Source organism: Phoxinus phoxinus (genome assembly GCF_949152265.1).
Source record: "Phoxinus phoxinus genome assembly, chromosome: 9".
Classification (NCBI taxonomy): Eukaryota; Metazoa; Chordata; class Actinopteri; order Cypriniformes; family Leuciscidae; genus Phoxinus; species Phoxinus phoxinus.
This window is the reverse complement of record NC_136884.1, coordinates 4,232,772-4,237,941: the sequence shown is the minus strand read 5'-3', so window position 1 is coordinate 4,237,941 and position 5,170 is coordinate 4,232,772. Positions and strand designations below refer to the sequence as shown.

At 35.8% G+C, this 5,170-nt stretch overlaps 1 long non-coding RNA gene across 1 annotated transcript; it reads right to left on the bottom strand.

Annotated features, from left to right (window-relative positions):
- Positions 1 to 389: 389 nt before the first annotated feature.
- Positions 390 to 964, bottom strand: LOC307003991. Its single transcript, XR_013798903.1, has 3 exons — positions 850 to 964; positions 670 to 765; positions 390 to 509 (listed from the first exon to the last, which is right to left on the bottom strand). It is a non-coding gene; the product is annotated as an uncharacterized lncRNA (long non-coding RNA).
- Between the last annotated feature and the right edge of the window lie 4,206 nt (positions 965 to 5,170).

The window sequence follows — 5,170 nt, the reverse complement described above, 5'->3', positions numbered from 1 at the left end:
GTGCGAACGTGCTCTACTACGTAAGAACGAGCCTATGATTGAGTCTGGAAATAAAGCAAAATAACTGAGATAAATGAGAAATAGTCCTCAGATGCCATGTCTGTAATTTATATCAAAACATTTAGCGTTAATTCGATCTCAAACAGTTTCATTAAAATACGTTATTACTGGATCACGTGCGTGACGTCATAAACCAAGGTGGTTGAACGACCACTTTGCGACAACATTTCGGGAAGCAGCCGTGACTAGCAAGTTGATTTCTCCAACGCTGCATCGTACTATAGTAGTGAATCAGCGAGTTACGTAGTTGTACGGGAAACTCACCCCAGAATAATTCAACCTGAGATAATGACGCATAGTTTAGTGACCTGTGTTAGAGTATAATTGCTGCTGTATTGAGTGTGTACTACGAACTACTACGAACTACTACAAAAGAGGCCTACGAACAGAGATTGCATCTCTGACTCCTGGTCTTCATTCATCATATCTGGTCTTAACTGTAAATTCCCCTACAAGCAACAATATGAACAAAATATTTTATTTTTCATAACAACAATAACTAAATACTCAAACTATCAACAAGATAAGAATGAAAGAACGAACGAACGAACGAACGAACGAACGATCTTCATGCTTCCCAAAGAAAGAAAATCCCTCTTTTCTGCCTACCTAGCTGGAGCATGCTGTACACAGGAATGCTTGTTCCAAAGCAGGTTTCCCCACACATGCATGGTGGAATCTCCTTAGGCAGGCGTCACATGAAATCTGTAAGTAAAAGTGGGAAAATTAAAGAAATTAGAAAGAAATTATATAAACAACAACAACAAATGTTTGGTGTGGGGCATTGACCCAGTCCAGGTGTTCATGAGAATCTTCATGAGGCTCTTCATGAGACTCTTCATGAGACTCTTCATCCTTATTTTCCTCCCCGCAATCATGACAGAGGTTGTTTAGGTCATCTGTTGAACCAAATCAATCATTTCATTATAAGGTCTTCATATTTACAGTCAAACATGCTGATACTGCAGCTATTGTTCATTATATTTAATTCTATCTTTCACATGACTTCGGTACATTCATGTTCCTCTATTTTATTCGGTTCATGTTGTATCTGGGTTCTAGTTTCCTGGTTTCCAAAGTAGCAGTAAAAAGCAAGAGAACTAAATACAGCAAAAAAGAACATACCAACTAAAAAGTAACAGAAACCACAACCAAACATAACACCCTGCACCGGTTTCTTGTTTGGTTCATTAAACATTGTGTGTATATCCTGCTGAAAAATATAGCATTACTGTCAACACAAGGCGTTTCATGTTTGGTTTCTTTTAGAAAGATTTCGTTCTTTTAGATCTCTTTCATAACCCCTGTTACTGAACAAACTGCTTAGGATTATGCTTTTATTTGCCATTTTTCTTTGTTTTCATATCTGGACATGTTTTTTTTATATATCTCGATATGAAATTCATGCTGGTTTATGTTGGATTTTTCTGCAGGGTATATAGACCTGTGTTTCCTTTTGTTCTTTGTTTGTGGTTGTCTTAGTGTGCCCTGTGTTATTGGTGCCAACTATAGTTTTGGATTACATATGTTGTGGATCTTTGTTCTATTAAAACACAACAAGCACAATCCAAAACAAAGAAAAAACACAACACAACCCAATACAGAAACGCGCCGCAAAAGTTCATAACACAACCAAATACAGAAACGCGTTGCAAATAGAACAGAACTATTCTATTGTGAGTATTTGGTGCACACGTGTTGTAAAACTGATGAATATGTTTTCTTAAATTGCGGGTGTTTTTCTATTTGCATGTGTTTTCTTCAGTTGCAGTGCATTGAGCTTTCTCGGCCACCGTACATACCACTTGTTACTACTGTGGTGTAATCACAAAATGTACCCGACTCTTTGAGCAGCATGGTGGCTATTTCCCATCTTAATTCGACCATGTTGGACAATTCTGCAGGAAATGTGACAGGTTCCTGCCGCAAGACTTTTTCTGCAAACTGAAAATATAAAACATATATTAGTTACTTCTAAAACTTAAAATTGCAGTCTAGCCATTATATTTAATGCATTACATTAATTTGTAATAAACAATGTTTACAGCAAGTTATTTATTTATTTTTTGGTTTACACACTTTTATTACAAATACACCACATGAAGTAGAGTCTGGTTGGATAGGGTGAGGCAATGTTTTACATCTCCAATGTGAAACATTGATTCCTTTTGCTTCCATCAGTGCTCTAAGGGGCAGAATAAATACATTTTTAGTACATGAAAGATACAAATATAAATCTCAGACATTAACTTGCAACTTTACATGGGTATTTACATACAAAAACACCACTACTGTTGTCACAGCCTTTATATTGTACTAATTTATAAATACACTTTCTATATGAAATAATTTGTGAATAAGTGTGTTTAGTGTTCAATGCTAACATTTTGATTAGATAATGAGGGTTATCTGTACAAAAAGCTGACCATCCATACTGTATATGAGAATGTTTTCATTGAGAACATTTTCATTGAGTAAACTGATATACAGGCCATACTCAACTACCCACCTTGTGGTGTTTTCACATCTTTCCATCTTTTCTAATGTTTCTCCAAGCGGATCCAGCAGGAAAGCAGTTTCTTCTCTTGGATACATGGCCTAAATTAAGAAGGAATACATCTTATACTGGCCACCACATTCAAAATAATGCACTATTAAATAATTATTGCCATTGAGTACAGTCCTGTCTTGTTATAGATATGTAAGTTTCGCAATACATTCTCGAAGGCATAATTTTACCCATCTCTGATACTGCACATACGTTTATGTGGCTTGCATCAAAAGTGTATTCTACTGTAAAACATATTCAGCCTGGGAGAATACTGGTTATATGTAGCAATGCCTGAATAGAAGTAGAAATAATAATAATAATAGTAATAAATAAAGACTTACAACCAGAAACCAGTGATGGTTTTTATTGACCACACCAAAAATAATGTTGTAATTGACTGGATCCCACTAAAAAAAACAACAACAGCATATTATTCAAACATATAACATTATTTTATAATTACATTTAACTGCAATAGATTCTAAAACAAAACAAAATAAAAATGATAGTAACCCTGAATCTTGGGCTATTCCAATTCCACACTCCAGTCATTGCATACGAGTCTATGTACAATGCTTTTTCGTTCAAGCCTTCATTGTACTTCTTCACCAAGTTGAAAAGGTAACCATTGATCACCTGTACATTAAAAAAAAACATTAGCAACTGTGTCTTATACACCTGAATGTTAATTTTCTCATGTGATCTTTTAAACAGCAATTCACTCTGTAATTATGCTTTTGTCAAACCTATATTTTACCTCACTCTCCAACTGATTCCCAGGTCCAGTTCGTAAAATGTCCCCATAAAACATTTTATATGGTCCAATCTTGGACAAAAGCACATTAGCCTTCATCCCACTCCAAGCATCAGAAACATCTAAAAGAAACCATATAATGATTCTTACACAAAAGCTTGTATGCTGAAATTTCTTTATCCTCTGGTAGAGCCAAAAGGAATGCAGTAAATGCTCTATATTTCAAAAGAAGTCACATTTTGTGAAACACACATTTATGAATGCTTGCTACACCTGATCCAGGAGCTGAGGAGGCTGGTGCCATAGCAGGGGGTGGGATTGGGGCTGGTGCCATAGCAGGGGGTGGGATTGGGGCTGGTGCCATAGCAGGGGGTGGGATTGGGGCAAGAACTGGCACTGGTGCTGGTGATGAGGAAGTAGTGAGAGCTGGTGCTGGTGTGAGATCTGAAGCCGGTGTTGGGCCATGTGGAATTTCAGGAATTTAAGCTTTTTTGGTGGCCTTTTCAACATTTTCTTGAACAATGTGGAAAATCTCAACCTGCTGCTGTATTCCCTCTGACAGCACTTCCTCCTCTATAACATCTTCGATGTTTTTGTCAATCTGCCGAATTAAACCGTTGTGAGAGTGAGTTGTGAGTAACTATCCTTATAAATATTTAGAAGATCTTAGAAAAAAATATGACTGGTTATATGCTAAAGAAATATATATTGCTAATAATAATCAAGAACTTGAGGTTTAATATATGCAATACTATAAAAGCGTTTATTCAAACTTTTAAATTTGTATAACTTGTTAAAAGTGCAGATATATACTTGTTATAAACAAACCTTAAAGTCATCAGGCACGTCACAAGGATACCGGGCCTCAGTTCCAAACATCAGGAAAAAAGGCGAGAACTTTGTTGTGAGGTGTTTTCTTGTTCTCAGGTCGAACATCACGGTGTCAATATAATTGTCCCAGGTGTCTGGCTTCTCACCAACCAGCTTCCAGAGTGCTCTTAAAGTTGGGCATAATATAAATAAGTAAGAGAAGCAGACTTCTTAAAATCATTTCTTTATTTATTTTACTGAAATGTGCATGATTGTAACCATTCCACAAATGAACAATGATCTCATGAAAAACTGTCAGCCAACAGTAACCGTATGACTGCTTTCTTCCTATGGAATATCAGTTAACAAACCTTTTATCAAAATGTATAAAATGTTATTATTACTTGCTCATTTCCCATACAAATGAGTGCTATATGTTACAGGCATGTTTTTTTTTTTTTAAGGTGGATAGCCACTTCGTACTGATGTCGTTCCACACCTGTATGACTTTCTTTCTTCTGTGGAATACAAAAGAAGATATTTTGAACAATGTTGGCATCCGAACAGTTTCAGTTCCCATTGACTGAAAGTTGGAACTTCTTTTGTGTTCCACAGAAAAAAAGTAATTATACAGGCTTGGAACGACATGAGGATAAGTAAATGATGACAGAAATTAATTTTTGGGTGGACTATCCATTTAATTCAAAAACATTTGAATCTGTCTTACTTCTGGATTGTTCCATTAAGTCTTCCCACAAGTCCATTCGTCTGTGGATGATAGGGTACACAGAGACTGCTTTGGTTTCCCAACACAGCACACACTGCTTTGTTGATCTGTAATTTTTTGTGGTAATGCAAAGTTTGCTCTTAACCATCGTTATATTGTGTAAAATTGTATTATATAATATTACATTTACTGCAGAACCATCTTATATGCTGTCTTAAAACTTCATTTGAAAAGGTATAATTTTTATAAACCTGATTGACAAATTCTT